Source organism: Schistocerca nitens, chromosome 1 (genome assembly GCF_023898315.1).
Source record: "Schistocerca nitens isolate TAMUIC-IGC-003100 chromosome 1, iqSchNite1.1, whole genome shotgun sequence".
Lineage (NCBI taxonomy): Eukaryota > Metazoa > Arthropoda > Insecta > Orthoptera > Acrididae > Schistocerca > Schistocerca nitens.
This window is the reverse complement of record NC_064614.1, coordinates 1,029,301,243-1,029,326,645: the sequence shown is the minus strand read 5'-3', so window position 1 is coordinate 1,029,326,645 and position 25,403 is coordinate 1,029,301,243. Positions and strand designations below refer to the sequence as shown.

The following is a 25,403-nucleotide window of genomic DNA, read 5'->3' as shown; positions in this document are numbered from 1 at the left end:
GCATTGCGGTAATTGCACCATGAAACAGGTCCAGGTGGTCAGAGGTAGCCCATACTGCCTGCTTCATTTTCAACAAATCTTCAGTATTATTTCTAAAGGATATCCCATAATACTGCTGTACTTCATCAATCATTTTGTCTGTCAGACTGCCTCTTATGGTATTACCATCAGAAAGTTTCCTGTCTCTCAAACTTCGTTTCAACTTCCTCAAACCTGGTTCCCACCCTCTTCTGGGAATGACGAATACACACACGTAATTTAAACTTTATAACACAGCAATCCACAATATAAACAAAGATGATGTGACTTACCAAATGAAAGTGCTGGCAGGTCGACAGACACACAAACAAACACAAACATACACACAAAATTCAAGCTTTCGCAACAAACTGTTGCCTCATCAGGAAAGAGAGAAGGAGAGGGAAAGACGAAACGATGTGGGTTTTAAGGGAGAGGGTAAGGAGTCATTCCAATCCCGGGAGCGGAAAGACTTACCTTAGGGGGGAAAAAAGGACGGGTATACACTCGCGCGCACACACACACACATATCCATCCACACATATACAGCCTGTATATGTGTGTGTGTGTGTGTGTGTGTGTGTGTGTGTGTGTGTGTGTGTGTGTGTGTGTGGGCGCGCGCGCACGCGCGCGCGAGCGAGAGTGTATACCCGTCCTTTTTTCCCCCTAAGGTAAGTCTTTCCGCTCCCGGGATTGGAATGACTCCTTACCCTCTTCCTTAAAACCCGCATCCTTTCGTCTTTCCCTCTCCTTCCCTCTTTCCTGATGAGGCAACAGTTTGTTGCGAAAGCTTGAATTTTGTGTGTATGTTTGTGTTTGTTTGTGTGTCTGTCGACCTGCCAGCACTTTCATTTGGCAAGTCACATCATCTTTGTTTTTAGATATAATTTTCCTACGTGGAATGTTTCCCTCTATATATATATATATATATATATATATATATATATATATATATATATATATATATATATATATATATATATATATCTAAAAAGAAAGATGATGAGACTTACCAAACAAAAGCGCTGGCAGGTCGATAGACACACAAACAAACACAAATATACACACAAAATTCAAGCTTTCGCAACAAACTGTTGCCTCATCAGGAAAGAGGGAAGGAGAGGGAAAGACGAAAGGATGTGGGTTTTAAGGGAGAGGGTAAGGAGTCATTCCAATCCCGGGAGCGGAAAGACTTACCTTAGGGGGAAAAAAGGACAGGTATACACTCGCGCACACACACACACATATCCATCCACACATACAGACACAAGCAGACATATGTCTGGTCTTTAAATATGTCTGCTTGTGTCTGTATGTGTGGATGGATATGTGTGTGTGTGTGCGAGTGTATACCTGTCCTTTTTTCCCCCTAAGGTAAGTCTTTCCGCTCCCGGGATTGGAATGACTCCTTACCCTCTCCCTTAAAACCCACATCCTTTCGTCTTTCCCTCTCCTTCCCTCTTTCCTGATGAGGCAACAGTTTGTTGCGAAAGCTTGAATTTTGTGTGTATATTTGTGTTTGTTTGTGTGTCTATCGACCTGCCAGCGCTTTTGTTTGGTAAGTCTCATCATCTTTCTTTTTAGATATATTTTTTCCACGTGGAATGTTTCCCTCTGTTATATATATATATATATATATATATATATATATATATATATATATATATATATATATATATATATATAATACCGATTTTATTAGATCTTTAAGCAATGCATGTAAAAATTTTAACATTTTCAACTGTTGTATATTATATTTAAAACAATAAAATAAAATACTTCCCATGTGAGTTTGTACGGGATTTATCATTTTATTCGGAAAATTGCAAATTTTATAATGTGATAGAAATACGAAAATGTGAATTTTTTTTTTTACGTTCTAACTCCTCTTAAATGGATGTTATGTGGATATCAGTTTGTTGCATAAAACAGTTATCTGAATACTCTCTTAAATGATATGGTATAGACTTCCTGTCAAAAATATATGCAATTGGGAGTCTGTATTTGGGAAACTGAATATACTACCTATGAGTAAGTACCAATAAAGGTCCATAATCACTCTATCCTCTCTAAATTTTGTCGTTTTAAATGTCAATATGAAGCAGTAACTGCACTTCCTCCACAGGAAGTGCAATATTTTAAATTAAATCATTGCTGCCATTTGACTAAGTTTTTATTATTTACCTATTTCACTATCAAAATGTCGACTGTAGAGTCATTTTTAATTGCAAGGTGAAAACAAAACCAATAAAACACATGGATAATGAAGTGCAAGACGTTAAGTGAAAACATTTGATCAACACAATTTAAAGAACATTAAGTTTTCATGTTTTCCTTGAAAACAATTTTACAGATAACAACAGAAACTTACAGTCAAATGGTAGCAAAAATTTCAATTAAAAAGTATGTTATGACTGGCCACCAACGACTGAAATATTGTCATATGAAATCAGTATTGTTTTATACAGCCTGTTGCATAGCAAACAGAAACGAACATTAGAGAAGGATCATAGGGCCTCGTTTTCAGAGCGGCAAGCACACGCAAACCTAAGCAAATGAGCACTTGCAGACAATTCGCCAGTGTTCATTACATTTGTGCCTGGGAAGGAGCTTTCATACTGGAGAGAAACGACAAACACTGAGGAAACAACAAACATACTGTGTCAATTCTATAAATGCTACTTTTGTTTACTTTATTTTTATTTTTGCAGTAATAATTGTCATACACTATGACAACACTAGTTACAGCTACAGCATAAATCTTCGTTACTGAGATAGGATTATCTTGCTTGCTGTTTTTCACGAAGCAAGCAAATTTGAGTACGGAAGTAAGTATGTAGGCACCTGAATGTGTGCCTAAGCATGAAACATATGGAGACGGCATGCTTATAACACTGAATTGGAGCTCCAGCAATCTTCACTATTATTCCAAAATCTGACAATCAATTGATGCTGCAACACACCACTTACTCGGTTTTTTGCGTTTACAACTAAATTTTCTCTCACTGTGAAAAAGCTCAGCATTAAATGGAAAATGACATTATAGACAGTATTTATTTCATTTACAAAGATAATGTTGCATAGAAGAAGAAACTAGAACATGTTTCAAAACTTTTTCAGGAATAACAAGAGGTACAGTGGATAGGAAATGAACTTTCACGAATCATATTTGCTCAAATCCACCTACCATTTACAGCTGACAGAATTCTGTTTTCACTGATGTTCGTTCACTCAATTTTATCCACACTTAGAATACCCTTGCAGTAGAGACCATACTCCTAGAAACTGAAGACTGGAAAAAAATGCAGAACACTTATCTTTAACATAGAAAGGGACCTAGTATTTTAAGTATGGTCAAGCATTTACAGGTTATTCCTAAAAGATCTTATTTCCGTGAAAATGGGTGTGCAGTATTTGCTATTTACGATATTCCACATTTATTGAAAAGTATACAGAACAATCTTCTTAGTGGTGACCTCACTTTCAACAGTGCAGTTGGTTTTTTTATTCTGTCTTTAAGACATCTGGGTGATGTATGACACTGATAGGAATGAAACAAGGCAACTGATAATTTACAGTCAGTTGCAACCAGGTTAGTTCCAGCAAATGAATGTGAAAGTGACAACCTCAGCCCCTGCTGTCAAAACTTTTATAGCAATTAAGAATTGCAGAATGATATAGCAGACAACACAGCTAGTTTTAAAGAATTTAAGAAGAGTTCATTTTCCTCTAATCCATATAGGTGTGCATGATCAGAAAAAAGGGCATGGAGGGCAACGAGTGTGTACATTATGCGACTGCATAGATCTAACTAATTATCAGAAAGCTTTTATTGCAATACTCTTCGCTTATAAGCACTAACTTGTGAGAATCGTTAAACAGTATTACTCTTCACAAATTTGATTTATTTATTCCAAATGTAATTTTATGCTGTGTCCCTACAGTAGAAATAATCTTAGTTTGTAGAATTACAGGAACAAATACGCATTCATCGACTGGAAACCAGGGAAAAATTGCACAAGAGAAACTGAAGTTGCACCTACAACTGGTTGTGGATGAATGTGTTCAGTATGTAACACACTGACTTCCGCTAATCAGCAACAAACCCAAGCTCAATGAGCACCATAGCATCACCTGTAACATCTGTTGCCCATTTGAAAAACTATGCAGTTGCCCGTTTTGCCTTAAGGGCAGGCAATCTGAGTATTACATGATCTGGGGTAATAGGAAATTTGTTGGAAGATGTATCTCAGGAATAATGTATCCTTTATATTCATGTGGAAGGAAGAAATATTTAATACTGAATATTCCGAACATGCTGTTAGTACGAAAGTCTTTCAGAGACTGGGGGCAAAAGTATTTGTTCTCTGAGAAACAAAATGAACTGTGTACTGGGCAAGAACAGTGTTGCACGTTTAAGAGTTACCAATTCTATAGCAACAGATCTCAAAATTGCCGTCTGGAAGCATTTCATGTTGTTTTAGCTTGAAAGAAACTGTGTCAAAGAGTCCAAAATCTCATATTAAAATAACTACAAAAGCATACTTTTCTTATTTTTTTAATGTAGACAGGATGAGTTACTTAGACAGACATTAAGTACAGAAACGGTAAACTGTTAACTTAAGTCATCAGTTTTATTTCATCTCATCAAGTGTTGAATCAAGTTTAATTCTATGAACATATAGCATTGTGTGCAGCACAAGCCTTATTTAATGGGCTTTTTACAATACACACATCAAAAAAGTTTTGCATCACCTCAGTTCCGGAACCTGTACATAAAATTTTACCCAGTAGCACATCCTCTTCCATTGAATCATGCTTGTATTTGTTGTGGTATACTACCCACAAGTTCATCGAGGCACTGTTGATCCACATTGTCCCATTCCTCAACAGCGATTCGGCATAGACCCCTAAGAGTGGTTGGTGGGTCACATCGTTCACAAGTAGCTCTATGCAACCTATCCCAGGCATGTTCGATAGGGTTCATGTCCGGAGAACATGCTGGCCGCTCTAGTCAAGCGATGTTGTTATCCTGAAAGGAGTCATTCACAAGATGTACACAATGGGGGCACGAATTGTCATCCATGAAGACGAGTGCCTCACCAATTAAGTACAGAAACGGTAAACTGTTAACTTAAGTCATCAGTTTTATTTCATCTCATCAAGTGTTGAATCAAGTTTAATTCTATGAACATATAGCATTGTGTGCAGCACAAGCCTTATTTAATGGGCTTTTTACAATACACACATCAAAAAAGTTTTGCATCACCTCAGTTCCGGAACCTGTACATAAAATTTTACCCAGTAGCGCATCCTCTTCCATTGAATCATGCTTGTATTTGTTGTGGTATACTACCCACAAGTTCATCGAGACACTGTTGATCCACATTGTCCCATTCCTCAACAGCGATTCGGCATAGACCCCTAAGAGTGGTTGATGGGTCACATCGTTCACAAGTAGCTCTATGCAACCTATCCCAGGCATGTTCGATAGGGTTCATGTCCGGAGAACATGCTGGCCGCTCTAGTCAAGCGATGATGTTATCCTGAAAGGAGTCATTCACAAGATGTACACAATGGGGGCACGAATTGTCATCCATGAAGACGAGTGCCTCACCAATTTGCTGCCAATATGATTGCACTATCGGCTGGAGGATGGCATTCACGTATCATACAGCCGTTATGGCACGTTCCATGACCACAAGTGGCGTACGTCGGTCCCACATAATGCCACCCCAAAGCAGCAGGGAACTTCCACCTTGCTGCACTCGCTGGACAGTGTGTCCAAGGCGTTTGGCCTGACCAGGTTGGCTCCAAACACGTCTCCGATGAATGTCTGATTGAAGGCATATGCGACACTCATCAGTGAAGAATATGTGATGCCAATCCTGAGCTGTCCATTCGGCATGTTATTGGGCCCATCTGTACCACGCTGCATGATGTCATGGTTGCAAAGATGGACCTTGTCATGGATGTCGGGAGTGCAGTCGCGCATCTTGCAGCCTATTATGGACAGTGAGTCGTAACATGACGTCCTGTGGCTACACGAAAAGCATTATTCAACATGGTTGCATTGCAGTCAGGCTGAGCCATAATCCATAGGTAGTGGTCATCCACCGCAGTAGTAGCCCTTGGGTAGCCTGAGCGAGGCTTCGATAGGGTTCATGTCCGGAGAACATGCTGGCCGCTCTAGTCAAGCGATGTTGTTATCCTGAAAGGAGTCATTCACAAGATGTTCCTGTCTCTCTGTATCTCCTCCATGTGCGAACATCACTTCGGTTCATTCCGAGACGCCTGGACACTTCCTTTGTTGAGAGCCCTTCGTGGCACAAACTAATAATGCGGACACGATCGAACTGTGGTATTGACCATCCAGGCATGACTGAACTACAGACAACATGTGCCTTGTACATCCTTCCTGGTGGAATCACTGGAACTGATTGGCTGTCGGACCCCCTCCGCCTAATAGGCACTGCTCATGCATGGTTGTTCACATCTTTGGGCAGGTTTAGTGCTATTTCTGAACAGAAAGGGACTGTGTCTGTGATATAGTATCCACAGTCAACATCTATCTTCAGGAGTTTGGGAACTGGGGTGACGCAAAACTTTTTTTGATGTTTGTACATCGGAAGTGCTCCACATAATACTGTGTCCCACAGTTTTCATCACAGTCGTATATAATTACCTGGTGCCTTTTACAGAAAAGAACTTACTTTTTTTAATCACACATTCATCACAATTATGTCATGTGCTCCAACAAATCAGATAATGTGTGAATTTAGTCATTATGTCCATTTGTCCACAGGTTTTTCTCTGTAAAGAAACAAACTTTGAAAACCATTGAAAATAAACAGTAATGATCATTAAGTAGAACTGTTTTCTCAGAATATAATATTTCTATCATTTTTTTCTGATTGTGTCCCACAGTTTTCATCACAGTCTCTACAGAAATGTCTGATGCCCGTAAAACCAAAATTAACTTACTTGTTCAGTTGAACGATAACTACAATTTGTCCATAGTTCTGTCTTGCGGTAAGTACAATGATTTACTTGTTCGCATATAGTTGTCAGGGCCGTGTGTATCTGTTTCGGGCAACAACAAGAAATATGTTTTAAAAAATGGAAAATCAATACTATTACATTTTAATTAAAATTATTCATTCAAAAAATAATATTTCTATCATTATTTTCAGATTGTGTCCCACAGTTTTCATCAGTTTATACACAAATACATGGTGCTTATTTAAGGCAGAAGAAAACTTACTTATTACCGCAACTCATTTTGCCTCCAATTAGTAAGATGGACAACATGTTTGAATTTACAATCATCATGGCCATTCATCCGTTGGTTTTGCCCTGCAAACAACACACAAAACCAAGGAAAAATCAATATTTATATTCATTAAAGTAAGCTTGTTAACTAGGTATAAGGTATAGGAGAAAATACACTTTTCACCTCACCTGTAGTGAACTTTGCCCCCTAAAAAATTTCCACTGGTCACCCAGAACATAAAATGGAAAAGTCTCAGCTCAACTTATAATACTAAGGGGAGTTGGAATGGAAAAAAAACACCTTTTTTCACATTTTTTGATTTTTATCACTTTATAAGATTTGCAATTTTCCGAATAAACCAATAAATCACTTATAAACTCACATGGGAAGTATTTTATTTTATTATTTTAAATATAATATACACTGGTTGAAAATGTTAAAATTTTTACATGCAATTCTACAAGATCTAATAAAATCGGTAGAAGGCTGTGGAGTGCTGTGTTATAAAGGTTAAATTACGTGTGTGTATTCGTCATGCCCAGAAGAGGGTGGGAACCAGGTTGAGGAAGTTGAAACGAAGTTTGAGAGACAGGAAGCTTTCAGATGGTAAAACCATAAGAGGCAGACTGACAGACAAAATGACTGATGAAGTACAGCAGTATTATGGGATATCCTTTAGAAATAATACTGAAGATCTGTTGAAAATGAAGCAGGCAGTATGGGCTACCTTCTTCCACAGGCTGTCAACTGATGAAAAACCAGTACACCACCTCTGACCTCCTGGACCTGTTTCATGGTGCAATTACCGCAATGCCCAGTACTCAAACAGTTCATACAGCCATAAACATTCCATCCCAGCAGCAGTGATGGATGTCAGAAAACCTATTTACAGAGACCTGGCAAATCCTGAATTACTGAAGAAGTGTCTGCATGGTCAAACTCAAAATCCCAATGAGTCATTCAATAATCTTACATGGACTTGATTACCCAAATATGCTTTTGTTGGTATGAAGACACTAAAGCGGGGGTCAGTCATGCTGTTATTGCTTTTAATGATGGCAATGTTGGTTGGGTGAAAGTGCTACAGCCTATGGGAATTAATCCTGGAGAAAACTGCATCAGAGAACTTGAACAGATGGATAAGGTTCGCATTGATAAAGCAGAATATTCAGCACATTTGGCCACTAAGGAGTCCAGAAAGAAAAAAAAGGTCAAGAGAATGATATACAGTATGGTGCAGGGTGCTTCTGAGTGACTAAAAATAAAATTAAGCATATATATTAGGTGAGTTACAGTCTTTTGAAACTTTAGAAGCCATTCCCGAAAATTTATATTTTCCATTGCATTTTTCCTTAAATCTCCGAAACCACTTTGAGTAGAGTATTCAAATTTTCAGGGAGTAATAACATACATATCCTAAGTCTATTGAACTAAAAGAAGTCACTTCAGCGACTTGTGCGTTGATGGGACGAAATAATGATGATTAGGACAACACAACACCCAATTCCTGAGTGGAGAAAATCTCCGACACAGCCGGGAATCGAATCCGAGCCTGCAGGAATGACATTCCGTCGCGCTGACCACTCAGCTACCGTGGGTGGACAGTATTGTACGATTACTCAGCTGAAGAAAAATTACCAGAAGCAACCGAATTCTTAGAATATCAATAAGTAGGCATAGAGAGTGATTTGAAGTTTAACAATAACATAAAACTAATTATTAAGTAAGGCAAATGCCCTATTCATTGGAAGACTTCTCAGGAAGTGTATCCCAACCACAAAGGAAATACGTTACATATCACTCGTTTGACCAACATTTGCACCTCGCTCATCAGTTCGAGATCCATACCCAATAGGATAGATAGAGAAGATCCTAAGGAGAGCAGCAGGTTTTGGTATATGTTCCTTTAGTGAGTGCAAAAACATCACAGAAACTCTCATTCAACACTAGTGATGGATGCTAGAAGAGAGGAATACTGCACCACAAAGTGACTTTTACTGTTAAAATTCTGGAAGTGTACATTCCTAAATGAGTCAAACTATTGCTTCCCAGTAATTTTCTCTCAAGAACAGACCATGAATGTAATAACAGATTGGTTCAAACTCACACTGCTTACCAGGAATTGTTTCTCCTGTGAACCATTTGTGACTATCAGGAAAGGTAAGAAGTGATAGTTATTCAAAAAGTACCCTCTGCCACACACCACACAGTGGCTTGCAGAGTATAGATGTAGATGGTAATCAATGGCAGGAAATTTATAGTAAATGAACAACAAAAAGGAAACAAGCAAAACGTTCAGATTGCTACAATCAAGGGGGGATGTTTCATTCATATCTTTCATGTTTTTGGGTACTAAGTAGGCAGATAGTTTTACATTAATTAAAACTTAAATTTTATTTTTAGAACTGAAGCCTATACCAAGCACTAAGTTGGAGCCACGAACTATGGCCATTGAGTTTTGGCTTGTTCTGCGTACCTACATCACACATCTAAGGCAGCCAATGAGTTGTCAGTAGTGTTTTGAATGTTGTGCTGTGAATCTCTCGGACAATATAAGCAAAAACTTGACTGTAGCGACTTATTTACGAAGTTTTTATTCCATTTGTTGAAAACTGCCATCAGTGATGGCAAATGTACGAAAACCTGAAATCAAATTTCTTTCTTTCAGATACCTGCAACTGAAAACGACTAGAGTGAAACAGCATGTTTATTCTCACAGATTCTTCAGTTCCCCCATTGTGTCGGAGCAATTGATGGGAAACATATCGTGCTACAGTGCCCTGTTGGTAGTGGAAGCGAATATTGTAATTAAAAGGTTCATTCAGCATTGTGCTGTCTGCTGTCGTCGATGCCAGCTACAACTTTTTGTACGCAGATATCAGCTGCCAAGGCAGAATATCAGATGGTGGTGTGTTCAAAAACACGAGCATAAATGAGTTAATTAACAAAAAGAAACTTAACTTGCCACAAGCTGAATGCTTACCAGGTGGCACCAAGGCCCTACCATACATTTTTGTAGCAGACGATGCTTTTTCCCTTACATGAAAACATTATGAAACCCTACCCGGGGAAACATGTTAAAGGTTCAAAAGAAAGAGTTCTTAATTACAGACTTTCAAGGGCCAGAATAGCTATTGAGAAAACTTTCAGCATTATGGCTTCAGTTTTTCGTGTGTTTAGAAAACCTATGTTGCTACAACCGGAAAAGGCAAAAACTGTCACACTTACAGCTGTATGTCTCCACAATTTTTTAAGGCGAAATGCTGAGGTGAGGAACCAGTACACCCCACATGGAAGCTTCGATTCCTACGATTTACAAACCGGTGAGTTGATTCCAGGAATGTGGAGACAAGATGACACTGAGCAAGTTTTCATTTCAGCACAGAATATACCAAGGAAAGCTGCTTCCATGAATAAACAAATTCGAGATGAATTTTGTGGTGTCACCGCCAGACACCACACTTGCTAGGTGGTAGCTTAAATCGGCCGCGGTCCATTAGTACATGTCGGACCCGCGTGTCGCCACTGTCAGGATCGCAGACCGAGCGCCACCACAAGGCAGGTCTCGAGAGACTTACTAGCACTCGCCCCAGTTGTACGACGACGTTGCTAGCGACTACACTGACGAAGCCTTTCTCTCATTTGCCGAGAGACAGTTAGAATAGCCTTCAGCTAAGTTAATGGCTACGACCTAGCAAGGCGCCATTAGTTACTTCATGAATCTAAAGAGTCTCACTTGTATCATCAAGAATGCTGTATACCAAAGGACGATATAAAAGTTAAGTGTTCTAGTAGCTACGTTCTTTTCTTTATCACATTCATTACGAATCCTGTTCCAGACTTAACGCCAGACGGCGTGAGTTGACGCGTGCCCTTTCGGCTACTTCACTGTGGACTGGCTGCCTTAACAGTCCACTACAAATTTGCTAATTATTTTTTAAGCCCACAAGGAAGTGTACCGTGACAAAATAACTATGGGTGAATGTGACTGTGTACTATAAAATACAAATAAAGACAAAAAAGCATAATTTTTGTACCTCATTTTCCACAGTATCTGTTGTCTCCTTCGGCTCGTGTACATCGTCCAAGAACTGCAGCAGCCCATAGCCGAACCAGTTCAAGTCATATGCAGTGTCTGTACCACTACCAGATAGTCTGCTGGAAATAATTTTTCTTTCCTCGCGCCTATGAGCAACCACAAGCGATTGTATCTTTTCTCTACACTTCCCTTGCCCGTGCCAAAAGCTGCTGCAATTGTCGCAAGTGCATCGTGTTTTTTAACAGTGTTTTTATATTCCTTGCTCCGGACATTCCATAAGCAATCTTCTCCCCCGTACATGGCAATTAAATCAACAATTTGTTGCCTTGAACACTCCATTATTTTAGAAAAATAAAGCAAAAACGACACTACAGTAAACACAACACCACTTAACAGTTGACGACACACACACACACACACACGCACGCACGCATGCATGCACGCTAGCGCCGTGCAGCGGTGACAAGTGGTAGTTAGCCTGAAACACTGTTTCCTTTGATCTGTACGAACACTGCTATGGATAGATGTTTCTGTGTTTCGAAACATGTTTCCAAATGGTGTCCACATCAAGCTGCCGGAAACATGTTTTGTAAACATGTTTCAGGCTCAGTGTGTATGCGGCTTAACACCACCAACTGTGTACATCTACTGGTCTATTTTGTGCACTAGGGAACAAATTTCTATGTCTCATATAATAGAGTGAAACATTCCACGTGGGAAAAATATATCTAAAAACAAAGATGATGTGACTTACCAAATGAAAGTGCTGGCAGGTCGACAGACACACAAACGAACACAAACATACACACAAAATTCAAGCTTTCGCAACAAACTGTTGCCTCATCAGGAAAGAGGGAAGGAGAGGGAAAGACGAAAGGATGTGGGTTTTAAGGGAGAGGGTAAGGAGTCATTCCAATCTCAGGAGCGGAAAGACTTACCTTAGGGGGAAAAAAGGTCGGGTATACACTCGCGCGCGCGCACACACACACACATATCCATCCACACATATACAGCAATGTGTGTATATGTGTGTGTGGATGGATATTTGTGTGTGTGCGCGCGAGTGTATACCCGTCCTTTTTTCCCCCTAAGGTAAGTCTTTCCGCTCCCGGGATTGGAATGACTCCTTACCCTCTCCCATAAAACCCACATCCTCTCGTCTTTCCCTTCCTGATGAAGCAACAGTTTGTTGCGAAGGCTTGAATTTTGTGTGTGTGTGTGTGTTTGTGTGTGTATCGACCTGCCAGCACTTTCATTCGGTAAGTCACATCATTAGGGAAACATTCCATGTGGGAAAAATATATCTAAAAACAAAGATGATGCAACTTACCAAACTAAAGCGCTGGCACGTCGATAGACACACAAACATACACACAAAACCGCGACACACGGACAACCACTTGTGTCTCAGCGTACAACATTTTACGTCCTTCAGTAAGACGATGTTCCGCCATTGTAGATTTTTCAGTCTGAAAAAAAAAAAAAAAATATATATATATATATATAGTTATGCACATAGTAACAGAACAATAGCCAGTTTGGACTTAAAAAAATTTAAAACCTCAAGTAACATTTTCTATTGTATATATGTCACGTCTCTAGTCAGATCATCTTGTGATCAGGACACAACATTTCAGCAGTCTACCTGGCTGCCATCTTCAGGTGAGTAGGCTGTCGCACTATCTCACCAGAACTGAAATAAAAAAAACCATTGCAGCTCCTTTATACACCGGCCGTGGGTCCACTATGCATACGCGAACATAATGCTCTCTAGCAACAGGTACAACAGTGCACCGGTGGTCAAAGCTCGTGGAAACAAATCTATATCAAACACTATTGACACGTTTCTTAATGTCAAACAGAACACGGTTCCATCCCTTACTTAAAGGATATCCCTTATCTCTGCTTATATAATTGTCACATAGCCGGATTTCAATGGCTTCTTTCACTACACAATCCCAATACCGCGACACACGGACAACCACTTGTGTCTCAGCGTACAACATTTTACGTCCTTCAGTAAGACGATGTTCCGCCATTGTAGATTTTTCAGTCTGAAATAAACTTATGCGGCGATGACGCTCCATGCAACAATCCTGAACCGTATGAATCATTTGTCCAATATAGTCTTTCCTGCAATGGCAGTGAATCTTGTAATTCCAGGCTTTCTCAAACCAAAATGATCCTCCTTAGCAGCGGGATGGAACACACTTTTAATATTAAATTTCTTTCAAATTCTACCCCTTTATGAACATATGCTCCCCTCAAAAGATAGGAATCACTTGCACCTTCTGTTGGTTCCTGCGAAGGTCCACTCTGTAGACCACGACAGACCTGACTGTCAGTATAACCATTCTGCTTAAATACAGCCTTTAAAAGGTCCAGTTGTAGTGTCAAAACTATCTGCACCTGTGATGGTGTAAGCTCTTTTTGCCAATGTACGTAGGACCCCATTGTGCTGGTACAATGGATGACATGATCCACGAAGATACCAGTCCGTATGTGCGGGCTTAAGATAAACACTATGTCCTAATGTCCCATCATCCCTGCTGTAGGCCAAAACATCTAAAAACATCAGTTTTCCATCCTTTTCAGCTTCCACAATGAACTTAATATTGGGATGCAGAAAAATTAAAATAATCTAGGAAACAATCTAGGACCTTCGCCGGAACCAACAGAAGATACAAGCAAATCGGTGGCATTCCTACCTTTTGCGGGGAGCGTATCTTCAAAAATAAGCAGAATTTTCAAGAAATTTAATGTTAAAAGTGTATTCCAACCACCAGCTGAGATCAGAGCCCTATTGGGCTCAGTGAAGGACGATTAGGGTTTGAGAAAGCCTGGAGTCTAAAAGATTCTCTGCCACTGCGGGAAACACTATAGTTCACAAACGATTCGTAAGGTCCACAATCATTGCCGTCCACTGGTGGCCAAGCGGTTCTAGGTGCTTCAGTCTAGAACCACGCAACCGCTATGGTCACAGGTTTGAATCCTGCCTCGGGCATGGATGTGTGTGATGTCCTTAGGTTAGTTAGGTTTAAGGAGTTCTAAGTTCTAGGGGACTGATGACCTGAGATGTTAAGTCCCATAGTGCTCAGAGCCATGTGAACCATTTTTTTCCACAATCACTGCATGGAGCTTCATCGCTACATAAGTTTATTTCAGCCAGAAAAATCTGCACTGGCGGATGTTCCAGTGAAGGATATAAAATGTATGATGAGACAAGTGGCTGCCCCTGCGTCGCAGTATTGGGACTGTGCAGTGAAAGAAGCCATTGATATCTGGCTCTGACAATAATAAACAGAGATAAGGGGTACCCTTTATGTAAGAGTTGGAACCCTGTTCTGTTTGACATTAAGAAACTACGGGCCTTGTCTTGGGTCTTCAAAAACTGTCAATAGTGTTTGATATCTATTTATTGTTTCCACGAGCTCTCACCACTGGTCCGCTGTTGTGCCTGTCACTAGAGGGCAGTTATGTCTGCGCACGTGTGGAAGACCCACGGTTTGTGTGTAAAGGAGCAGCCACCGTGTCTGATTTCAGTTCCGGCGAGATAGTGCTACAACCTAATCACCTGAAGATGGAGGCCAGGTGGACAGCCAAAATAGTGTCCAGATTACGAGATGTTCCATCTGGAGACCCGATATGAATACAAACAATTACTACACTGGGAAAGTTTATGGAGCCACAGAATTTTACATAATCACCTAAAACTGTGTAACAGAATGCCTCAAAGACAAAATAGGTAACTAAAATATATATTCTTAAAAAGGCAGTTAAAAATATTGCACAATATAAAATTAGAGATTAGTTACAGAATTCTCAGTAGAGATCAATTCAGGACAAAAAATATTATGGCAGAATACTTTTAACACTACAGTACGCACAATATCTGTAGTACGTAGTACTAATATCTTATATCCATGAGTTCAGTAACTCATGCATCATATGGGTGCTAAGTCTCAACCGAGCAGAGTCAAGCATAGAGATGTAATAGAACTGTGGGATCACAGTTGTGGTCTACATCTACATGCATCTATATGGATACTCTGCAAATCACATTTAAGTGCCTGGCATATCTGCAGTTGTGTGTGGTGTGTGCAGTAGTTAAGTGTTAAGAGCTGCCATCAACAACGTTTAAATATTTTTCATTTACGAAGCTAACTTGTACCATGTATGTATGAACGAGCAAACAAGTATTTTACATTAGGTATAAATCTAATATGGTAGAGCATTTGTCAGTACACTTGTATTAGATTTGGGAGGATCGATGTCTATGTTCTGGCCGTCCTAATACAGGATTTCCTAATTCACTTTAGTGCCAGAATGTAGCATGACCCTACATGAAAACTGCTAAATTTAAAATATTTAGCAGAAAAGTGATGAAAATAAAGTTTCAATACACTGAAATTTCCTGCAAGATGAGTAACGTTCATCAGGTTCTAGGAAGAATTTCTTGTTTCATGACAGAAAAGCAGACTTTTTGCTAGAAATACCAATTTTACAAAACCTGTCCCTTTCAAGGCATAGATTGATGATTTCATAAAGCTGTGGTGAAACTGTCAACATTTTCTACGCAACTGGAAAGTTTTTGTGGTTCCACAATAAACATTTGAATAATGATTTCTTGTGACCACCCTATTATTCACTCAGCTAAGAAATATTCCTGTCATTATTTCCCAGTTGTGTATGTAAGCTTTTCATCATAGTCTACACAAAATTTTGTGCTACTCGTTACACACTGAAGAAAACTTACTTGTTTAACTATGTACATGTCATAGCCATTCTTCCTCCGATTTTGCCCTCCAATCACCAAGATGCTTCACATGTTTGAATACAGTTATCATGGCCATTCGTCAACTGGGTTTACCCTGCAATGAATAAGTTGCTTACAAACCATTGGAAATTAATTTAACTACTCGTTAATTCATGTTTCTCAGTCAGAAAACATTATTTCTATCACTCTTTTCAGATTGTGTCCCACAATTTTCATCATATCAAAATGAGTGGTGTCTAAAAAAAAAAAAAAATAAAAAAAATAAAAAAACCTTACTTGATTGATTGTACAGTGCATCCCAGGTGGAAGATCCGATACTCAAGTATTCCGTTGATAAACCCTGTCCTTCAGGTAACCCTGCAGCCAGAAATCACACAGGTTCAAATCCGGTGATCTTGACAGCCATGAAGTTTGGAATGATTAGGCAATGACTTAATTTTCTCCAAACACGGAGTGACCGAGCGACCTTCCAAGCAATGCGAGGTGGAACTCCATCATGTATCCAACCAGTCTAGTCCACAGCACCTCTCTTCCATAGAGCAGGGATCACATGCTGGCGAAGCATATCACAGTAATGTGTGCTGTTCATGCTGCTTGGTCCTTGGGGTCCAAATTCTTCAAAGAACTGTTGTGTGAAGCCACTGCACACAGTGACACATGCACTATGGAGGTAAACTTCATGAATGTTCGTTGGCAGCGACGATCCCCAAACGCGATAACTATGATTGTTCAAAGAGCATAAAGTGCGCATCACTCCACAAAACATTCCAGTCATCTTCAATCCCTGCAAGAAATATAAAAGCAACTTTTACTCTAATGTCAGCATCATGTAGCAGAAGTTTGTGGGTAATATGAAGTTCGTTTTGTATAGATACCATTTCACAATTGTTCAAAGTAGTTTCTGAATGGTGGCACATGAAACCTTCAGCTGCCTTGACACATCTCATGCACTGATTTAAGATCGCACACTTCAGGTCCAGCATTCTCAGCCATGACAACATTAACTTCTTCAATCATTTGTGGCACAACTGACCATCGGCCTCCCCCATGAGCAATTCCCAAATCGCCAGTCAATTCAAATTTCCAAATCCTGTTCTTAAATCCTTTGGCAGGAGGAAGATCTCTCCGTATTCACAGAGTAAGGGACTGAGCACTGAACTCCAATAGAAACTGTAGCTTGTGCGTAATTAGAGAAGGATCCTGAGGAAGGATCCTGAGAAAGAATTCTGGTTGAATCTACAGGAAATTGTATGACTGTGTAAAAAGGGGTAATTTGCTAAACTCCCACACCCCTTACATGTCAGTGTGTTTAGCAGTAAATAAATCTGTTTAAAACAGGATTAATAATTTTCCAATTCAGTAGACCACTCCTGCCAAAATCAACAATTTGCCAGTAGCTTACAGTAACGACGGATGGTTTACTCCCTCCCATCTCCACTACAAGGGTTGATTAGGGTAATAACACCACCACAAACATACACTGTCGTTAACGCTCCCATCATGCCATGCAGGCCACAGCAACTTTTGGTGAATTGGACCTGTGCTGGGATGCAATATTCTAGTGTTTCAACCCTACATCATTGTACGAATACTGGCCTTAACAGCAAGTCATGACACTAAAACAACTAACACCATAACTCCTGCAGTGCAGAACCTTAATGTCATCTACATAAAGTTGGTACCCAAACAACAAATCTTTTTCCATCTATAATGGGTCAAGTAAAGAAAATTTTAATTATAACCACCCTGGGCATTAAATGTGTTATATCTCTGAAACCATCCACAATGAAGCATATGCCCATACGAAGTTTCCTTTTTATTTTGTGCTTCAAATGAATATGCCTGTAATATTCATGAATATTTACCATTCCTCCTGGGACATTGTGTATTCACTGCCATGCTGAGAGATTGTGCTGCACAAGCCACCTGTAACAAAAAAGCCAATTAAAGACATTGTCTAAGAGTAATTGCACTCATGCCACAAAATGAGCACATTTATTTAAGACAAATTATATTTCTATCCTCAGCTGGTAAGCTAAAGCAAATATTGTTAATAGTTTCGTATTTCCTTGTAACATAATGATCACACTTAGTTTGAAGCATCTTTTACAACAATGATTGACACATTTTTCAGTTACCAAGGGACTATCTATGTTTGTAATATGCTGTTAAGAAAAAACAGTGTTCCACAGCTGCATCCGCAGACACACTGCTTAGATAGTTTTTACCTTCTGAGGCTGCAACAACATTCATTTTCAGAAGACATGATATAATGAGGCCATAATACAGATGTATATTCTACAACTGTTCTTGCCCTAGACAGTCTGATGGCAAATAGCTGATTTTTGGCAGGAGTGGTCTGCTGACAATCATAGTTAAAAATTCTTTCTTTTGCATCTTGTGTCTTCCCAGATACGGCTTTATGATGTTTCCTGAGATGGAAACGGATCTGCCAGGAAATTTTTCCCTCCAGGTCAGCACCCATGATGTCACAAGTCCAATATTTTTTGAGGTATCTTACAGAAACATACTTAAATACATCTCCATCCAAATTCCTTCCTTAGCACCCAACATCAGCATACGACAGGCTGTCAAGTGGAAATGTCGGAAAGCAGCTAATTCTAAATGACCCTTTTCAATTGTAAAATTTCCTGCCACTACTATCAGAGCACTTACAACCATACAAACTGCAGATCCTGCCACATTTGCATGAACCACCAGTGACATTGCAGAGAAAGAAATTGGGTTTGGCAAATCATGGTGAGTTACTGTAATCGGAATGTAGTAGGTCCAAGTCTAGATAGTTGCATTCCTTACAAATACACAACTTCATCAGTCAAATGGAAGTTACTGCAATGTTAATCTACATATAAAACTCTGATCAATAGAATATGTTTCAGCCAGTAACATAACTGAATGACAACATAATCTCTCAAACCTTCAGACAAAGCTTCACAAACTGTGGGTACTATAAGATATGGATGGTTTTGAAATATGAAATAAATATAGGACCTAGAAAGCTTTTACAGGAATCTCTCATTTGCCAAAAACTGAAGAGTAACAGCAGACTGTTTCACAGGAATTGCTCTCCCCATATTTGTGTCCCTACTGTATTCACTACACACTCAAATTCAGGTCACCACCTAGCATTGTAGTGGAGTTACGAAAAATTTAACTCTTCTAAATTCAGCTCACACAGCATGTTATTCCTGCCACATCTTATGCTTTTGACCGCTAACAATTGCTACATCTTTTCCATACACCACTGAGTATTATCAATGCAGCACCAAATATCAACTTTATCCTCTTCATTTGTCATAGCATACTTCTCAACATGAACACACAATGGGAAAGGTTTGCTTCAGTTCAGTATAGCAGACAATGTGACCAGATATGTAAAAATGTGTGTTACTTAATGTTGACAGGGCGCGAACAAGAAACTTGGTTACAAACACGTTACAACTTGGTTTGAAACAATGTTGTGACCAAAAACATATTTCGGAATTAAGTGTAAACACGGCTTAGAAATTACACAAAGAAAATTAACAGTTGAAATCCTGAATATAAATAGCACTAAATTCTATTCTCATACCAGAATATCTGTTGGCTTTTATCCTTAAAGTTTCTTTAGATGAGAACTGTCCATTATCAACACTAAATAGCATAATTCAATCAGGTGCTATTCCACAAATGTGTTTTCTTTTAGACCATCTGTCACTTTCAGGATTCGGTCATCTTAATTTAGATATAAATGCTGTCAACCACCCGAAAGCATACTTAACATGGTACAAAATGTTAGGGTTTCTTCTCAGTCACATCACGGACAAGGCGTGGAAAAGAGTGACTACGTAAATGCCTCTAGAGGTACCTGAATTAGTCTAATCTCATTTTCACAGTCCCAAGAGGAGTGATATGTAGGGGAATTAAACCTACCTCTAGATTTTTCCCATAATACTGGTTCTAGAAACTTTTTCAGTTGGTTTTCCCAGGATAATTGGTGTCTATCAATCAATTTTGTAATCTTATCGTATTCTGACACGGTATTTATTTCAAGTGGCTGCCAAATCATATATTTCAACATTTCTCTGACAGCCTCCTAGAGTGAAACAAACCTGTGACCATCTGTACCACCACGCTTTGTATACATTCACACATTCAATGTCCCCTGTTAGTCCTGTTCGGTATGCTTCCCACACACTTTAACAATATTCTATCATGGGATGCACACGTGATTTGTAAGTAGTCTCCTTTGCCGCCTATCTACATTTTGTCCCACCAATGAACTGAACTGGTTTACCTACAATTGAGCCTAAGTGGATATTCCAAATTCGTATCCTGATGTAATCAAAGGGTATTTCTTGTTTTCATTTTGTGAATTGAACAATTTCACCATTCTGAACATTTGAAACTATTTGCCAATCTTAGAACAATTTTGTAATCTTATCACAATCTGACACGGTATTTATTTCATCTTTTTTCAGACTGTACTTCACTACAACTAACACCGTCACCGGTAAAAAGCCTGAGATTACAATGAACACGGTCTGCCAGGATACAGTAATATAGAATATGAATAAGAAGTGTATCAATCCACCTATCTGGGGCACACCTGGAGTTACTTCTACAGCGTTCCTGTCTACAACTCTACATCCAAGGTAAGATAGTGTGTTTGCTTTTGTTATCATTCACATTAAACATATTTATTGCATACACAGGGGAAAAGTTACATGTTGAATTCCCCCCCCCCCTTGCCATTATTTGTATTTCACATTCATTAGCTTCTCTGACTCTCAACCAAATCGTCACCTTTCAACTTAGGCTACACTAAAGATCAGTCTATCACCAGACCCAAGATTTCAGTTGGGCGGCGGTGTTATAAGCACGTGAACCTCAAAAACGCACACAATTTTCATTGAACGCAACAGTTACAACAGAGAGCTAAAATGTATGCTCTGAATGTTGAACGCCATGATACTACTAAACTTATATAGTTTGTGAAGATGCCTACATTAAAAATGCATCATTAGATGGTTCACTGTAAGTTAACTAGTAAAAGTAAACAGTACAGTACACATTCTGAAATGTTCCTTTTTCTCCATCAAATTGGATGTTTAGCCTACACTGAGAAAGACTGAAAGAAAAGGCTACCTATAATAGGCATGTGTTGGTATGCCTTCAAAGTTCAACAAACAATTCAAGTGTTGAGAGCTGCAACATGCATCACGTCTGAAGGAAGATCATACAGAGTGGGCAACATTTTTGACATTTCTGTGTTTCAATATGTTGCCAATGATAGGACATCTGGTTCATCTGTCAATAGTCTATTGCCATTGTATAAGCAATGATGCAATCTTGAGGAAAGCACATCATGAACGGTCATCTGTTACTCAAACATCTGTTACTCAAAGCAAGAGATTACTTTTCATTGGCTGCCAGCACTTTATGGAGGTTGATACATACGATGGTTGAAAAATATGTCTCTTTCAAATAGGAAACACACACACACACACACACACACACACACACACACACACACACACACACACTACGCGATACTACGTAATCCCCACCCTATCATCACTGATTCTGTTCAAATTTCATATGTAGAATCCTATGTATGTTAGGTATGTAGTAATGGCCTTTAGCAGCCCCATAAGCCATGTGTGTGTGTCAAAATTTGTGATGATGATGATGACCAAGTTAGAGATTCTTAGCTACAGTAACATTCTTCATTGAACAGTTAAGCTACATGTCTTGTCTCTCAAGTCTCTCAAAGCTGGGATAGGATTATTTCCTAATTTTCAAAGAAACCTCTTGTCTTCCATTAGTTTTTTTGTGAAATCTACTTCGAAGTGTGGATCCTTTATGAGAATTTAAGGCAATTTTACTCCCAAAAATTTTTGTTTGATATACAAAACAATTTATAAGGGTACTTTTAAATTGGCCTGCAGAACTAACACTATGAGTAAAACAATATCGTCTTTGGCTTCCCAGCTTAACATGTTATGCAGCCATACCAACTTCACAGATAAATTTATAGCTCAGATTATGATGCATATAGTTTGAAATAAGCAGTTCTCATAATATGCAAAGATCAGCACATTCCTCCAAACCGGGGAACTATAAAGAATGGGGTTCTACAAGGGTCGGTCTTGGGTCCTTTGTTGTTCTTAATATATATTAATGACTTTCCATTCTATATTCATGAAGAGGCAAAGTTAGTTCTCTTTGCCGATGATACAAGTATAGTAATCACACCTGACAAACAAGAATTAACTGATGAAATTGTCAATAATGTCTTTCAGAAAATTACTAAGTGGTTCCTTGTAAATGGACTCTCACTGAATTTTGATAAGACACAATAAATACAGTTCCGTAGAGTAAATGGTATGACGCCATTAATAAATATAGACCTTAATCAGAAGCATATAGCTAAGGTAGAATATTCAAAAATTTTAGGTGTGTCCACTGATGAGAGATTAAATTGGAAGAAACACATTGATGATCTGCTGAAACGTTTGAGTTCAGCTACTTATGCATTAAGGGTCATTGCAAATTTTGGTGATAAACATCTTAGTAAATTAGCTTATTACGCCTATTTTCACTCATTGCTTGCACATGGCATCATATTTTGGGGTAATTCATCACTGAGGGATAAAGTATTTATTGCTCAAAAGCGTGTAATCAGAATAATAGCTGGAGTCCACCTAAGATCATCCTGCAGACATTTATTTAAGGATCTAGGGATATTCACAGTAGCTTCTCAGTATATATACTGTTATGAAATTTGTTATTAACAAACAAACCCAATTCAAAGTAATAGCAGTGTGGATAACTACAATACTAGGAGAAAGGATGATCTTCACTATTCAAGATTAAACCTAACTTTGGCACAGAAAGGGGTGAATTATACTGCCACTAGTCTTTGGTCATTTACCAAATACTATCAAAAGTCTGACAGATAACCAACAAGTATTTTAGAAGAAATTAAAAGATTTCTGAATGACAACTCCTACTCCATAGAGGAATTTTTGGATATAAATTAAGAAAAAAAGAAAAACCAAACAAAAAAATTTTAAAAACAAAAATAAAAAAGTTGTTACATTAACATAATTATGTTGTTAAATTAACTTAATTATGTCACGTATTGGAAAATTTGACTCGTTCCACATTATGAAATATCATATTCATGATCCATGGAACTAGTATTAATCTAATCTAAACAGGAATCTAGAAGGTGCCAGCTTCTACACATCTTTTTCACCTTGTAATTTTCCATTTGCTCTCCTTTCTACTGCATGGTACAGATTCTCTCTTCAACTGTTTCATTTGTGTCCACTGATGAATCCTAGATGAACAGACCTAAATATTACATCCCTTTTTTAAGCATTTACAATTTCTCGGCAATATAAAATTGTATGTAGTTCCAGCAATCCACCACAGGCATTCTTCTTCCTTGGACCAAAGATAAACTATCATGAGTATATTGTGCAGCATCTGTATAAGAGAACAAAGGAGAGATTTGAACCTATTTCTGCGACATTCTGTGTAGGTTTACACCCTCCTTGATTCAGTGGAACACCAAAACTGCCACTGCACTAAAGCAGCAGCACAATTTCCCACGAACAGAAAAAAAAAAAAAAAATCAAATGTGTGTGAAATCTTACAGGACTTAACTGCTAAGGTCATCAGTCCCTAAGTTTACTCACTACTTAACCTAAATTATCCTAAGGACAAATACATCCATGCTCGAGGGAGGACTTGAACGTCCGCCGGGACCAGGAACATAGTGACTGCAGCATCTTAGACCGCTTGGCTAATCCCGCGCGGCTGAACAGCGAAACACCCAAATTAATGTGCGCAATGAGAGCTAAATCCACAGTATTTCCCATTGTACTTGGCAATGCTAAACCCACCACTTTAAAGAATCACCAAATCATTTAGGTAACAAATGTTTCAAAATGAGTAAGAAGCCTACGCCCTAGATACCAAGGTAGCGCTCTTGCAGACTGCCTGTGACACCTTGTACCACCCAAACTACTGAACTAACATCTCAACACTAAAGGATGTACGTCTGCTACTGACAGACACTACAAAGTGAGAACTATTTAAAACATGACCAAAACTTTTGTGTCCATTTACCAAAGCTGACTGTCTTTGTTAAATAAGACTCCTGGAAAAAAAAGTATTAAACATCGAGCACTAAGAATGTGTTTAATTAAAAAGAAGGAAGAAGACATGCATTACTTAGTTTAAGTTGGCGAAGCAAGGAATGTAAATAAAATGTTGCAGTAACAAACTGACCTATAGAATAACTAGTAGCTCGGTGTTCACGTGCTAGCCTTTTTAGTGACAGTAACCAAACCAGCTCGGTAAATTTTCTAACACATTTGGCTAACAGAGATGTCGGCGACGAGTATTTCATTGCAAATTATGTGACAAACACCACGAAATATGCTACAGACCCGTCTTACCACGCATTTGAGAGGGGGGGGGGGGGGCGGGGAGGGTGCTTCAATTTATTAAACTACTGTTGAATTTATTCCGTTGCCAAAACTAAAACATTAGACTACGCGATTTCAGCATTCCTAATGCATTAGCTCGGAGCAAAAATTTCGTAGGTAGCCTCAATGACACAAAAGCTCCAATCTGAATATCTTACAACTTTTCTCCCTGCACTGCGACAGTCTGTGCTGCAGGTTTATTAAGATACACCACTCACGCAGCATGTCGGCCTACACTCACGTATCACAATTATTTAAATGAAGTATTATTTCAAAATACAGGAAAACCGTAAGAAGCCATCATTCTTTTAAAATCGTTATAAAACGTGTTCCAACTAAACCGCTTTTTATACTAGCTACCTTACTATACTTATATTCGAAGTATTTACAAGAAGTCAATCACAACAGAAACGAGAGACGTTCAAAATATTGTTGGTTAAATCACAGAAAACAAAAAAATCAGTCACTTACTCACACAACAAATAAGTCACAAAAAACTCTTTTCGGTAAGCTAACGAAAGTACCATTCCACATCCAAGGAGAACGAGAGAGGAAAAGGAAAAAACAGGAAAGAAAGCACAATTCCATAAACGATAGTATCGCGAAATACGAGACATCGATATATACATCTACCTCTGTACCCGCCACACACCGGGAAGCCTAACAGACACATCATTGTGGTCCAAAACCATTCGGAAGTGACGTCAAAATGACGTATAAGCAAACGCGCTGCACACTTGTCGAGTATCGAGATCCGTGGTCGAGTCGAGTTACGTGAAAGTTTTCGGACCA

The 25,403-nt window shown here is 38.9% G+C and overlaps 1 long non-coding RNA gene across 6 annotated transcripts in view; it reads right to left on the bottom strand.

Moving 5' to 3' along the window:
- LOC126196844 (uncharacterized) overlaps nucleotides 1–25,151 on the bottom strand; it is a 32,099-nt gene extending 6,948 nt beyond the window's left edge. The window contains exons 1-8 of one of the 6 annotated variants that reach the window (XR_007539299.1): nucleotides 23,372–23,439; nucleotides 17,973–18,033; nucleotides 16,384–16,891; nucleotides 16,087–16,201; nucleotides 7,283–7,374; nucleotides 7,003–7,101; nucleotides 6,732–6,831; nucleotides 4,806–5,050 (exon numbers count right to left, since the gene is read on the bottom strand). This is a non-coding gene — a long non-coding RNA (uncharacterized LOC126196844). Of the gene's footprint in view, nucleotides 1–4,773; nucleotides 5,051–6,175; nucleotides 6,230–6,731; nucleotides 6,832–7,002; nucleotides 7,102–7,282; nucleotides 7,375–16,086; nucleotides 16,202–16,383; nucleotides 16,892–17,972; nucleotides 18,034–23,371; nucleotides 23,440–25,082 lie in introns of those variants that run through there. The other 5 variants (XR_007539294.1, XR_007539305.1, XR_007539283.1 and 2 more) reach the window with 5 other exon arrangements.
- Between the last annotated feature and the right edge of the window lie 252 nt (nucleotides 25,152–25,403).